Source organism: Cherax quadricarinatus, chromosome 86 (genome assembly GCF_038502225.1).
Source record: "Cherax quadricarinatus isolate ZL_2023a chromosome 86, ASM3850222v1, whole genome shotgun sequence".
Taxonomy (NCBI): Eukaryota; Metazoa; Arthropoda; class Malacostraca; order Decapoda; family Parastacidae; genus Cherax; species Cherax quadricarinatus.
Window position 1 is genome coordinate 11,791,056 of NC_091377.1, and position 15,717 is coordinate 11,806,772.

The 15,717-nt window shown below is 42.3% G+C and overlaps 1 protein-coding gene across 3 annotated transcripts in view; it reads right to left on the reverse strand.

The window, feature by feature from the left end:
* Nucleotides 1-15,717, reverse strand: part of VhaSFD (V-type proton ATPase subunit VhaSFD) — a 111,373-nt gene that overhangs the window by 32,848 nt on the left and 62,808 nt on the right. The window lies entirely within an intron of this gene.

The following is a 15,717-nucleotide window of genomic DNA, read 5'->3' on the forward strand; positions in this document are numbered from 1 at the left end:
GTAATAAGAAATATGCAGCTAAAACTGAATGACAACATAATGAAGATATGGATATGGTAGAAGAATAAGCGTACAAAATATAGTAACCTAGATAGTAGGTTGGTAGACAGTAGCCCAGGGAGGCACTACCGTCTTGCAAAGCAAGTGTAAAACGGAAGCCCATAATTGTTTTACATGATGGTGAGACTGCTGGTGTCTTTTTTACTGGCTCATAAACTACTTCTACTTACACTTTGGTCACACTACACATACACGTACAAGCATATATATACATATCAGTGGACTCTCGAATTTCATCATGCCTTTTCTGAATGTAAAACTATAGTTATTCTCTTTAAAATATTTTTTGTTAATATTTTTGGGTGTCTGGAATGGAGTAATTGAATTTACATTATTTCTTATGGGAAATATTGACAAAAAATACATTTTATGGAGAATAACTATAGTATTTGGGACGTGACAAGCTGTCGGAGTGTGAGCAGGATAATGTTTAGTAAAGGGATTCAGGAAAACCGGTTATTTTTATATAGCTGGACTTGAGCACTGGAAATGGGAAGTACAATGCCTTCACTGTAAAGGAGGGGTATGGGATATTGGCAGTTTGGAGGGATATGTTGTGTATCTTTATACGTATATGCATCTAAACTGTTGTGTTCTGGGCACCTCTGCAAAAACAGTGATTATGTATGAGTGAGGCGAAAGTGTTGAATGACGATGAAAGTATTTTCTTTTTCGGAATTTTTTCTTTTTGGATCACCCTGCCTCGGTGGGAGACGGCCAACTTGTTAAAAAAACAAAAAAAATAGTTTTACAAACAGAAAAGGGATAAAAAAATTCAAGGGTCCACTGTATATACACACCCCTCTGGGTTTTCTTCTATTTTCTTACTGGTTCTTATCTCCATGGGGAACTGGAACAGAATTCTTCCTCCGTAAGCCATGTGTGTCGTAAGAGGCGACTAAAATGCCAGGAGCAAGGGGCTAGTAACCCCTTCTGTATACATTACTATAGTTAAAAAGAGCAACTTTTGTTTATCTTTTTGGGTCACCCTGCCTCAGTGGGATATGGCCAGTTTGTTGCTCTCTACAACCTGCAGTACTCTAGATCTTTCCGTGGCCGTTCCAACCGCAGAGCCAGGAGAGGAAACAGACGTCGTGGTTCTCAAACTAACCAGAACCAGGCTCATTCTTCCAATTCGGGGGAATCCGAGCACCCCAGTCTACTCGTCCAGTCGTGACAGTAGGTGATAGAGTACACCATCCCAGTTCAAAATTCCTATAAAGCCTTAGCCAGCCTTGAGAATGACAACCCTGCTGCTGAGGTTGCTTCACACGTCTCTGACGTAGAGGAATTTGGGGATGAAGTAGAAAATGCCTTCTCCGATGACAACCCACCTTTCTGTTTGCACATAACTCCTAACGAAACGATAGGTCCTTTGGTACAAGCTTCTATCCATAATGCACCTGTTCATGTGTTCATGGACTCTGGTGCGCAAGTTAATATCATCAGGTCTAGCTTGTTTAAAGAGAAGCAGTTACGCCGTGTCCTCCTCGTTGAACCAACTACTGTAACCTCCCTTAGTGGAGTAGCTGGTTCCCTCCTGCGTGTCCGAGGACAGACTTCGCTCACCTTTACTATCCAAGGTAGAGACTTTACTGCTGCTTTTCTTGTTGTCGACCAGATTACTTTCCCTGGTGACCTTCTACTGGGATTTGCTTCCATGCGAGACTTACACATTGTGCTCGACCCTTACCGATGGCATGCCCAAATTGACGACTTGGTCGTTCCATTTTGGGGTTATCAGCTTGGATCAGAAATCTGCCATACTGCCGCAGAGTATGATGTACGGATTAAATCCTTACAAGCCAATGCATTCTCCAGCAGCGTACCCAAGCAGTCAGGCACTGGTAACTCTGTCACTCCCATTTGTGTTCCACCTACACCTTCAGACATGCAAGATAGTGTATTGCCTCAAGTGTCTGAGGACACTCAGACTGCCTTGAGTGCATAGCCTATCCCTGCAATGACTGCTAGTCCAAGTAGTAGTTTCTCCACAGGGGATGCCTTGTTGGAAAACGATTACTTGAAACTAGTAATGCCATCTCTTGTTGATGTCACATGCCGTCTGCAGAAAGACGTCTCTGTTGCGGCTAGTGATCTCACTAGAGTGTCTGTTGTTGTTCCTAATGTTCCAGATGGTGATAATGTCCTAGTTGACAGTGATTCCTGCAAGGTCAAGGGTTTATTTGGTGAACCTTCCTTACATGTTGTAAGAGACAGTAAGATCCATTTATTCCTTGCTAACACTTCGGGTCAGTGTTTGTCTCAGAGCAAATACCAATCTCGTTGACCTAGTTCACTATCCTTACCCTGTTCAAGTACAGGATGACGTGCCACCTGACCAGTGGGTCGGTGCTATTTCAACAGGGGAGACCTCATCCACTCCACTGGATCAATCCATTCCACCAGTTGAGGAGAAAGACTTAGCTCCCACTGACTTCCCAGACGAAGTCAAGCTCTTGTTGACGCTGTTGAACAAACGTTGTTGAGCCATTGCCTTACCAGGTGAGAAGATGGGTATAACGAACTTATTGTCCCAGCGTATTCCACTTGAACCTGGTACTAGACCTATCTATATACCTGCGTACAGAATGCCTCATTCCCAAGTTCCTGTCGCAGAAGAACTGATCAATCAAATGCACGATGATGGAGTTATTGCACATAGTAATTCACCCTGGAATGCGCCCTTAATCCTAGTGCCTAAGAAGGACGGTACGTGGCGCCCGGTGATTGACTTTAGGAAGTTAAATGCGAAAACTATTCCAGATCGTTTCCCACTTCCTGTACTAGGTGATCTTTTACGCAATATCGGAGATAACAAAGTCTTCTCGACCCTGGACTTGTTACAAGGGTTTTGGCAAGTCCCTCTTCACGAAGACAGCCAAGAGTTAACAGCATTCTCCACTCCCACAGGCCATTATCACTTCCTTCGAATGGCTTTTGGATTACGATCCTCTCCTATCACATTCTCTAGACTCGTGACCAATATCTTTAGAGGTCTTATAGGTAAAGCACTTATGGTATACTTAGATGACGTAATCGTCATGTCCGAAGATGTGGATACACACCTGAAAAGACTTGATATAGTACTTGGTAAGCTTGAAGAAGCCAATTTGAAGATCAAACTGTCTAAATGTCAATTTTTCAGATCAGAAATTAAGTTTCTTGGTCACGTTGTCACTCCTAGAGGAGTTATGACTGATCAAAGTAAAGTAACGGCAGTACTAAATTTTCCATCCCCCAAAACTGCTGATGCTGTAAGATCCTTTGTGGGTCTAGCAGGTTTCTACAGATCTTTCATTGCTAATTTTTCTTCAATAGCAGCTCCTCTAACTGAATTGCTTAAGAAACATGCTCCTTTTGTTTGGACCTTCCATCAAGAAAGAGCATTCCAGACACTAAAAGCTAACGTCCGCTCCCATTTTGAAATTACCAGATTTTTCTAAGCCCTTCTATCTCACAACTGATGCTAGTTCAATTGGCATAGGTGCCGTACTAGCTCAGAAGACTGATGGCAAGTACAACGCAGTTGCATTTGCTAGTAGAGTCCTTACGAAGGCTGAACATAATTATACAGTAACAGAGCAAGAAGCTTTAGCAATACAGTGGACCCCCGCATACCGTTGGCCTTACATAACGTTAAATCCGCATACCGCTACATTTTATCGCCAAGATTTTGCCTCGCATACCGCTAAAAAACCCGCTCAACGCTGTTTGTCTGAGACACATCTATGTGCGGCCTGAGCCACGCTCACATGTTCCGCCGGTGGCATTGTTTACCAGCCAGCCTCCGCGGTAACATCCAAGCATACAATCGGAACATTTCGTATCATTACAGTATTTTTGGTGATTTTATCTGCAAAATAAGTGACCATGGGCCCCAAGAAAGCTTCTAGTGCCAACCCTACAGCAATAAGGGTGAGAATTACTATAGAGATGAAGAAAAAGATCACTGATAAGTATGAAAGTGGAGTGCGTGTCTCCGAGCTGGCCAGGTTGTATAATAAACCCCAATCAACCATCGCTACTATTGGTGGTACAGCTGTTGCTGCTGCTGCTGTACCACCGTCAGCTGCTACTGCTGCTGCACTGTCAGCTGCTGCTGCTGCTGTAGCACCGTCAGCTGCTGCTGCTGCTGCTGTACCACCGTCAGCTGCTGCTGCTGCTGTAGTACCGTCTGCTGCTGCTGTAGCATCATCTGCTGCTGCTGTAGCATCATCTGCTGCTGCTGTAGCACTGTCAGCTGCTGCTGCTGTTGTACCACCGTCAGCTGCTGCTGCTGCTGTAGTACCGTCTGCTGCTGCTGTAGTACCGTCTGCTGCTGCTGTAGTACTGTCTGCTGCTGCTGTAGTACCGTCTGCTGCTGCTGTAGTACCGTCTGCTGCTGCTGTAGCATCGTCTGCTGCTGCTGTAGCATCGTCTGCTGCTGCTGTAGCATCGTCTGCTGCTGCTGTAGCATCGTCTGCTGCTGCTGTAGCACTGTTAGCTGCTGCTGCTGTTGTACCACCGTCAGCTGCTGCTGCTGCTGCTGTAGTACCGTCTGCTGCTGCTGTAGTACCGTCTGCTGCTGCTGTAGCATCGTCTGCTGCTGCTGTAGCACTGTCAGCTGCTGCTGCTGTTGTACCACCATCAGCTGCTGCTGCTGTAGTACCGTCTGCTGCTGCTGTAGTACCGTCTGCTGCTGCTGTAGTACCGTCTGCTGCTGCTGTAGCATCGTCTGCTGCTGCTGTAGCACTGTCAGCTGCTGCTGCTGTAGCACTGTCAGCTGCTGCTGCTGCTGTAGCACCGTTGTTGGTGTGGCTTATTGATAATATCAAGAAACAATTAACCCCAGAGGATTTGCCACCCAGGATAACCTAAAAAAGTCAGTGTCATCGAAGACTGTCTAACTTATTTCCATTGGGGTCCTTAATCTTGTCTCCCAGGACGCAACCCACACCAGTCGACTAACACCCAGGTGAACAGGGAAAAATGCCTGGAACTAGTGCTCATATTGGTGAATTTAAAGCCAGCAAAGGTTGGTTTGAGAGATTTAAGAATCGTAGTGGCATACACAGTGTGATAAGGCCTGTTCTGGAAGAAAATGCCAAACAGGACCTACAGTACTCAGGAGGATAAGGCACTCCCAGGACACTGTCTCATCAGTCATTGCTGCATCTTCAATAAAGGTAAGTGTCATTTATTCTTCATTTAGTAGAGTAGTACATGCACAATATATATTGTGCATGTACTACTCTACTATTGTGCATGTATCCTTCTCTTTGTGTGTAGGAAAATGTATATTTCATGTGGTAAAATTTTTGTTTCATACTTTTGGGTGTCTTGCACGGATTAATTTGATTTCCATTATTTCTTATGGGGAAAATTCATTCGCATAACGATAATTTCGCATAACAATGAGCTCTCTTGCACGGATTAATATTGCTATGCGGGGGTCCACTGTAGTATGGTCTTTGAAACACTTCGGAGACATTATTTACCAGTACCCTGTTCATGTCTTGACAGACCATGCATCACTGATACCTTTATTCCAGAACAAACAACCTACTGGAAGGTTAGCCAGATGGACCTTGACTATCCAAGAGTTCAATCCCACTTTTGAACATTTACCTGGCAAGTCAAACGTAGTCGCAGATGCTTTATCGCGACACGTTAGTGTAGTTACTGCAGATCCTCCATTTACTGCAGAGGATGTAAAGAATGCACAAAGAACAGATCCCATGTGGTCTGGTGTGATTCGATTCCTGCTCCAGGAAGATCTTATTCTTACTGTGAAGCCACCGGCACCCATCAGTGACTTTGTAATGAGCCAAGAATTACTGTATCGAACAGCCGAATTGGGTACACCAAGTAGAAGAGTGTACCAGTTAGTAATTCCACAGTCACTAGTGAACATAGCTCTACAGCTAGTTCATGATGCATCAGGTGTTGCACACCCTGGTATGGAGCGTTCTGTGAAACAAGCCAGAATGAAGTACTTTTGGCCAAGTATGGCAACTGACATTTCAGAGTATGTTAAGAAATGTAGTGTTTGTATGCAACATAAAGGAAATGTCAATGGTCCTAATCCAATCCAAGTGTACCCAACCACTAGTGAACCATGGGAAAGAGTTGCCCTTGATTTGTTAACCAATTTTAAATGTTCCCTCCAAGGCAACAAACATCTGTGTGTTATGGTAGACCATTTCACCAGATATTGTGAGTTAGTTCCTATTGAAGATAAGACTGCCGAGACAGTAGCTAAAGCGTTTAAATAACGCATTATCTGCAGGCATACCACCCCTAAGTCCTTAGTGACAGATAATGGAGGTGAATTCTGTAATGAGATTCTTGAAAATTTGTGTACTTTGTACAAGATCTCTAAATCCACCATTGTTCCTCATCATCCTGCCAGCAATGGGTTAGCTGAACGAACCAATAAGAAAGTACTTGATGTTTTGAGAGCCACTATCAACCCCAGTAGTGAAACTTGGGATGAAGTCATACCAGATGTTCAATGTGCCATAAATTCTGCTTACAATGTTTCTATAGGTGATACTCCACATTATGCATTGTATGGTGTAGACAAGCGTTTACCCTACGAGTTGTTATATTCCACCCCGAAACCCAATTACAACCCTGATGATTTCATAGCAACTCGTACCAGCATAGCTCAGAGTGTTTTTAGAAGAATCCGTGAAACACTTCATAAATCAACAGCAGAATTTACTAGAGTAACTAATAGCCGTGCTAAGCCATCAAAAGTTAAAGTAGGTTCAAGAGTAATGCTGACAAATTTCAACAAAACATCCGAAATGCCTAAGCTCGATCAAAAGTTTGTTGGCCCTTATTGAGTTGTAGAACATATCTCTGGCAATAAGTATAAGGTTAGAGAAATTAGTACTGGTAAGTACTGCCAAGTGAGTGTAAAACGAAGCCTGTGATTGTTTTACATGATGGTAGGATTGCTGATGTCTTTTGTCTGTCTCATAAATATGCAAGATTACAGGCATGTCTTGCTACTTCTACTTACACTTAGGTCACACTACACATACATGTACACATTTATTTATACACACTCATCTGAGTTTTCTTTGATTTTATCTTAATAGTTCTTGGTCTTATTAATTTTCCTTTTATATCCATGGGGAAGTGGAATAAGAATCTTTCCTCCGTAAGCCATGCGTGTTGTAAAAGTCAACTAAAATGCCGGGAACAATGGGCTAGTAACCCCTTTTCCTGTAAAGATTACTAAAAAGAATAAGAAGAAGAAAATTGTCAAAGTGGGAAGTCTGAATGTGCGTGGATGTTGTGCAGATGATAAGAAAGAGATGATTGTGGATGTTATGAATGAGAAGAAGCTGGATGTCCTGGCTTTAAGTGAAACAAAGCTGAAGGGGGTGGGAGAGTTTCAGTGGAGAGGAATAAATGGGATTAGGTCAGGGGTTTCAAATAGAGTTAGAGCTAAAGAAGGAGTAGCAATAATGTTGAAGGATAAGCTATGGCAGGAAAAGAGGGACTATAAATGTATTAATTCAAGGATTATGTGGAGTAAAATAAAGATTGGATGTGAAAAGTGGGTTATAATAAGCGTGTATGCACCTGGAGAAGAGAGAAGTGTAGAGGAGAGAGAGAGATTTTGGGAAATGTTGAGTGAATGCGTGGGGAGTTTTGAATCAAGTGTGAGAGTAATGGTGGTTGGGGATTTTAATGCTAAAGTGGGTAAAAATGTTATGGAGGGAGTAGTAGGTAAATTTGGGGTGCCAGGGGTAAATGTAAATGGGGAGCCTTTAATTGAGCTATGTGTAGAAAGAAATTTGGTAATAAGTAATACATATTTTATGAAAAAGAGGATAAATAAATATACAAGGTATGATGTAGCACGTAATGAAAGTAGTTTATTAGATTATGTATTGGTGGATAAAAGGTTGATGGGTAGGCTCCAGGATGTACATGTTTATAGAGGGGCAACTGATATATCGGATCATTATTTAGTTGTAGCTACAGTTAGAGTAAGAGGTAGATGGGAAAAGAGGAAGGTGGCAACAACAAGTAAGAGGGAAGTGAAAGTGTATAAACTAAGGGAGGAGGAAGTTCGGGTGAGATATAAGCGACTATTGGCAGAAAGGTGGGCTAGTGCAAAGATGAGTAGTGGGGGGGTTGAAGAGGGTTGGAATAGTTTTAAAAATGCAGTATTAGAATGTGGGGCAGAAGTTTGTGGTTATAGGAGGGTGGGGGCAGGAGGAAAGAGGAGTGATTGGTGGAATGATGAAGTAAAGGGTGTGATAAAAGAGAAAAAGGTAGCTTATGAGAGGTTTTTACAAAGCAGAAGTGTTATAAGAAGAGCAGAGTATATGGAGAGTAAAAGAAAGGTAAAGAGAGTGGTGAGAGAGTGCAAAAGGAGAGCAGATGATAGAGTGGGAGAGGCACTGTCAAGAAATTTTAATGAAAATAAGAAAAAATTTTGGAGTGAGTTAAACAAGTTAAGAAAGCCTAGGGAAAATATGGATTTGTCAGTTAAAAACAGAGTAGGGGAGTTAGTAGATGGGGAGATGGAGGTATTGGGTAGATGGCGAGAATATTTTGAGGAACTTTTAAATGTTAAGGAAGAAACAGAGGCAGTAATTTCATGCACTGGTCAGGGAGGTATACCATCTTTTAGGAGTGAAGAAGAGCAGAATGTAAGTGTGGGGGAGGTACGTGAGGCATTACGTAAAATGAAAGGGGGTAAAGCAGCTGGAACTGATGGGATCATGACAGAAATGTTAAAAGCAGGGGGGGATATAGTGTTGGAGTGGTTGGTACTTTTGTTTAATAAATGTATGAAAGAGGGGAAGGTACCTAGGGATTGGCAGAGAGCATGTATAGTCCCTTTATATAAAGGGAAAGGGGACAAAAGAGACTGTAAAAATTATAGAGGAATAAGCTTACTGAGTATACCAGGAAAAGTGTACGGTAGGGTTATAATTGAAAGAATTAGAGGTAAGACAGAATGTAGGATTGTGGATGAGCAAGGAGGTTTTAGAGTGGGTAGGGGATGTGTAGATCAGGTGTTTACATTGAAGCATATATGTGAACAGTATTTAGATAAAGATAGGGAAGTTTTTATTGCATTTATGGATTTGGAAAAGGCATATGATAGAGTGGATAGAGGAGCAATGTGGCAGATGTTGCAAGTATATGGAATAGGTGGTAAGTTATTAAATGCTGTAAAGAGTTTTTATGAGGATAGTGAGGCTCAGGTTAGGGTGTGTAGAAGAGAGGGAGACTACTTCCCGGTAAAAGTAGGTCTTAGACAGGGATGTGTAATGTCACCATGGTTGTTTAATATATTTATAGATGGGGTTGTAAAGGAAGTAAATGCTAGGGTGTTTTGGGAGAGGGGTGGGATTAAATTATGGGGAATCAAATTCAAAATGGGAATTGACACAGTTACTTTTTGCTGATGATACTGTGCTTATGGGAGATTCTAAAGAAAAATTGCAAAGGTTAGTGGATGAGTTTGGGAATGTGTGTAAAGGTAGAAAGTTGAAAGTGAACATAGAAAAGAGTAAGGTGATGAGGGTGTCAAATGATTTAGATAAAGAAAAATTGGATATCAAATTGGGGAGGAGGAGTATGGAAGAAGTGAATGTTTTCAGATACTTGGGAGTTGACGTGTCGGCGGATGGATTTATGAAGGATGAGGTTAATCATAGAATTGATGAGGGAAAAAAGGTGAGTGGTGCGTTGAGGTATATGTGGAGTCAAAAAACGTTATCTATGGAGGCAAAGAAGGGAATGTATGAAAGTATAGTAGTACCAACACTCTTATATGGGTGTGAAGCTTGGGTGGTAAATGCAGCAGCGAGGAGACGGTTGGAGGCAGCGGAGATGTCCTGTTTAAGGGCAATGTGTGGTGTAAATATTATGCAGAAAATTCGGAGTGTGGAAATTAGGAGAAGGTGTGGAGTTAATAAAAGTATTAGTCAGAGGGCAGAAGAGGGGTTGTTGAGGTGGTTTGGTCATTTAGAGAGAATGGATCACAGTAGAATGACATGGAAAGCATATAAATCTATAGGGGAAGGAAGGCAGGGTAGGGGTCGTCCTCGAAAGGGTTGGAGAGAGGGGGTAAAGGAGGTTTTGTGGGTAAGGGGCTTGGACTTCCAGCAAGCGTGCGTGAGCGTGTTAGATAGGAGTGAATGGAGACGAATGGTACTTGGGACCTGACGATCTGTTGGAGTGTGAGCAGGGTAATATTTAGTGAAGGGATTCAGGGAAACCGGTTATTTTCATATAGTCGGACTTGAGTCCTGGAAATGGGAAGTACAATGCCTGCACTTTAAAGGAGGGGTTTGGGATATTGGCAGTTTGGAGGGATATGTTGTGTATCTTTATATGTTTATGCTTCTAGACTGTTGTATTCTGAGCACCTCTGCAAAAACAGTGATAATGTGCGAGTGTGGTGAAAGTGTTGAATGATGATGAAAGTATTTTCTTTTTGGGGATTTTTCTTTCTTTTTTGGGTCACCCTGCCTCGGTGGGAGATGGCCGACTTGTTGAAAAAAAAAAAAAAAAAAAAAAAGTACAAAGAATCACATTTAGATCATATGAAATTAGTATGCGATGTTGATGATATTGCTACCCAGACTAATGTGACAGATGCTGAAAATCCTCTTGACTCGGTACCCTCTACCTCAAATACTCAGTCAGATATTCAACCTGAATGTCGTTACCCCTTGTGTACTCGACAAGTAATGAGAAACCCACAAGTATCTTTTGTAGATACTCGTTCAGATCTCCCTCAGTCAAGGCATGTGTTAGCCATTGCAGAGGAATTCGATCCTCCCAGAGATGATAACCATTCTGCATATGTAAACCTCACCCTCGCAGAATTGGGTTTAAATGTACATAGTCTGTATAATTAGATGTCCAAGATGAAGGAAATTGTCAACTGTTTGTTATTAACTGATTAGTTTTCAGAATTTTTTTTTTTGTGTTCACGTTCCCTCCGTATTCTGAGAATTTGACAGTAATGATCTGAGTGTGCACCAGATGCCTTTGCTGTTAATTTCACCTTGTATATATATATACAGTGGACCCTCAACCAACGATGGCATCGATTAACGATAAATCTGACTAGCGATACATTTTAACGCAAAAATTTTGCCTCGACTAGCGCTTAAAAACCCAACCAGTGCTATTCGTTCCGTACCATACGCGTCCACTTTGGCCTGAGTGCACCTCACTTGTCCCTTGGGTGCCAGTGTTTACAAGCCAGCCAGCCACCGCGGTCGCTTCCAAACATACAACTGGAACATTTCATATTATCACAGCCTTTATAGTGATTGCACCTGCAAAATAAGTCACCATGGGCCCCAAGAAAGCTTCTAGTGCCAACCCTACAGCAAAAAGGGTGAGAATTACTATGGAGATGAAGAAAGAGATCATTGCTAAGTATGAAAGTGGAGTGCGTGTCTCTGAGCTGGTCAGGTTGTATGATAAACTCCAATCAACCATCGCTACTATTGTGGGCAAGAAAACGGCAATCAAGGAAGCTGTTCTTGCCAAAGGTGCAACTATGTTTTCGAAACTGAGATCGCAAGTGATAGAAGATGTTGAGAGACTTTTATTGGTGTGGATAAACGAGAAACAGATAGCAGGAGACAGCATCTCTCAAGCGATCATATGTGAAAAGGCTAGGAAGTTGCATGATGATTTAATTACAAAAATGCCAGCAACTAGTGATGTGAGTGAATTTAAGGCCAGCAAAGGTTGGTTTGAGAGATTTAAGAAGCGTAGTGGCATTCATAGTGTGATAAGGCATGGTGAGGCTGCCAGTTCGGACCACAAATCGGCTGAAAAATATGTGCAGGACTTCAAGGAGTACAAAGACAGTGAAGGACTGAAACCTGAACAAGTGTTTAATTGTGATGAAACAGGCCTGTTTTGGAAGAAAATGCCAAGCAGGACCTACATTACTCAGGAGGAAAAGGCACTCCCAGGACATAAGCCTATGAAAGACAGGCTTACTCTGTTGATGTGTGCCAATGCTAGTGGTGATTGCAAAATAAAGCCTTTATTGGTGTATCACTCTGAAACTCCCAGAGTGTTCAGGAAAAACAATGTCCTCAAGGCTAATTTGTGTGTGCTGTGGGGGGCAAACAGTAAGGCATGGGTCACTAGGGGCTTTTTCTATGACTGGTTACATCATGCATTTGCCTCCAATGTGAAAAATTATCTAATTGAAAAGAAATTAGACCTTAAGTGCCTCCTGGTGTTAGACAATGCCCCTTGTCATCCTACAGACTTGGCAGAGCGACTTTCTAGGGACATGAGCTTCATTAAGGTGAAGTTTTTGCCTCCTAATACCACTCCTCTCCTGCAGCCCATGGACCAGCATGTTATTTCCAACTTCAAGAAACTGTACACAAAAGCTATGTTTGAAAGGTGCTTTGTAGTGACCTCAGAAACTCAACTGACTCTAAGAGAGTTTTGGAAAGATCATTTTACCATCCTCAATTGTGTAAACATTATAGGTAAGGCTTGGGAGGAAGTGACTAAGAGGACATTGAACTCTGCTTGGAAAAAACTGTGGCCAGAATGTGTAGACAAAAGGGATTTTGAAGGGTTTGAGGCTAACCCTGAGAATCCTATGCCAGTTGAGGAATCCATTGTGGCATTGGGGAAGTCCTTGGGGTTGGAGGTTAGTGGGGAGGATGTGGAAGAGTTGGTGGTGGAGGACAGTGAAGAACTAACCACTGATGAGCTGCTAGATCATCTTGAACAGCAAGAGGGCAGACCTGAGGAAACTGCTTCGGAGGAGGGGAGAGAGAAATTGAAGAAGTTGCCTACTTCTAAGATAAAGGAAATGTGTGCAAAGTGGCTTGAAGTGCAAACCTTTTTTGATGAAAATCACCCTGACACAGCTACTGCAAGCCATGTTGGCAACCTGTACACTGACAATGTTGTGAACCACTTTAGGAAAGTCATAAAGGAACGAGAGGTACAGGTATCTATGGACAGATATGTTGTGCGACAGAAGTCCAGTGACTCTGAAGCTGGTCCTAGTGGCATTAAAAGAACAAGGGAAGTAACCCCAGAGAAAGACTTGCTGCCTCAAGTGCTAATGGAAGGGGATTCCCCTTCTAAACACTAAGAAAATCAACGCTCTCCCCTCCTCCCACCCCATCAATCATCACCAGATCTTCAATAAAGGTAAGTGTCATGTAACTGTGCATGTAATCTTCAGTTTGTGTGTATTAAAATTAATATTTCAATACTTTTGGGTGTCTTGCACGAATTAATTTGATTTCCATTATTTCTTTTTGGGAAAATTAACTTGCATAAGTGTCTCAATCTTCGAAAATTAACTTGACTAACGATAATTTTGACTAACGATGAGCTCTCAGGAACGGATTAATATCACCGGTTGAGGGTCCACTGTATTTATTTCCTCAGAATCCGTAGAGTGCATGAATACAGATCAACTGATCAATTCCATCCCATATTGTACCATGATTTGTTCTTACAGTTTGTAATGCATTACGTTAAAACTGATTACGTTAACACCCATTACGTAAAACTCATTTTGTTAACATCCAGTATGATACCATCCATTAGTTCTAAGTTATATATGAATTTGTTATTGTATAGAATCAGCCCAGAACCACCTGCCTGTTCAGCCTATAGCATAGTAGTGCATGTCGAGACGACATACGTAACATGACCGAGCTGTCAGCATAGTTGCTGATCCCTTTGTGTTGTACAGCGTATTATAGTACCATCCATGTGTTTATATAGAAGATCCCTTAGGCCTGTGACTGTATGACATCATGGGATGCAGCGAGCGAGTGAGACGAGCTGCCCCGCTCTCAGTCGAAGCATAGGCACAGAAGAAGGCAGGACACGGCAGGCTGGGCTCCCTCCATCTCCCATTACCACAGTCTGACAATATATAGTGTTACCATCCAACAAGGTGTCTACCTTCAACCCTCTTATCTCCTTACCGAACCCCACACGACATAGGGGTCATATAGCACTGGGAATGAGAGATCATCAGGTCTGGTCCAAGGTGAGGGGGCAGCTGTAATTCATTGGATCACGAGCCCTTTACTAGAATCTCCACCTCCACCCCCAAAGAAGGGTTTTAGAATCAGAACTTTTACACTTTTCCTTTACAAATAACATTTGCATAAAATACAAATACCAAGCATCTGGCCTTGAAAACATGAGAGTTGGTCATCAACATTTCGATACACTTGTTGATTTGTCCTATTTACCCTTGCTGGTGAATAATAGCCAAAAAGTAACATAAGTCATTTCAGCATTTCATATACCAATATTGATACTGTAATGTTTAGCCAGTCTCCTTGTTTACTGTATCATATTGTAGATAGCATTTTATCCAAGTACAGCAAGTGATTTGTCTGCCAAGACCTATTCTAGTTCCAAATGGATTTGAGAGCAATCGTATCCCTAAAAGTTACTTTATTATTATTTTTTTTTTCAACAAATCGGCTGTATCCCACTAAGGCAGGGTGGCCCGAAAAAGAAAAACTTTCATCATCATTCACTCCATCACTGTCTTGCCAGACTGGTGCTTTACACTACAGTTATAAAACTCCAACATTAACACCCCTCCTTCAGAGTGTAGACACTGTACTTCCCATCTCCAGGACTCAAGTCCGGCCTGCCGGTTTCCCTGAATCCCTTCATAAATGTTACTGTGCTCACACTCCAACAGCACATCAAGTATTAAAAACCATTTGTCTCCATTCACTCCTATCAAATATGCTCGTGCACGCTTGCTGGAAGTCCAAGCCCCTCGCACATAAAACCTCCTTTACCCCCTCCCTCCAACCCTTCCTAGGCCAACCCCTACCCGGCCTTCCCTCCACTTCAGATTTATACACTCTCGAAGTCATTCCGTTTTGTTCCATTCTCTGTACATGTCCGAACCACCTCAACAACCCCTCCTCAGCCCTCTGGATAATAGTTTTGGTAATCCCATACTTTCTCCTAATTTCCGAACTACAAATTCTCTTTATTATATTCACACCACACATTGCCATCAGACATGACATCTCCACTGCCTCCAGCCTTCTCCTCATTGCAACATTCATCACCCATGCTTCACAACCATACAAGAGTGTTGGTACAACTATACTCTCATACATTCCCCTGTTTGCTTCCACGGACAAAGTTCTTTGTCTCCAGATTCCTAAGTGTACCACTCACCCTTTTCCCCTCATCAATTCTGTGAGTCACCTCATCCTTCAGAGACCCATCTGCTGACATGTCCACTCCTAAATATCTGAATACATTCACCTCCTCCATACTCTCTCCCTCCAATTTGATATCCAGTCTTTCGTCACCTAATCTTTTTGTTATTTTCATAACCTTACTCTTTCCTATATTCACTTTTAATTTTCTTCTTTTACATACCCTACCAAATTCATCCACCAACCTCTGCAACTTCTCTTCAGAATCTCCCAAAAGCACCGTGTCATCAGCAAAGAGCAACTGTGACAACTCCCACGTTGTGTTTGATTCTTTATCTTTTAACTCCATGCCTCTTGCCAAAACCCTAGCATTCACTTCTCTTACAACCCCATCTATAAATATATTGAACAACCATGGTGACATCACACATCCTTGTTTAAGGCCTACTTTTACTGGGAAATAATCTCCCTCTTT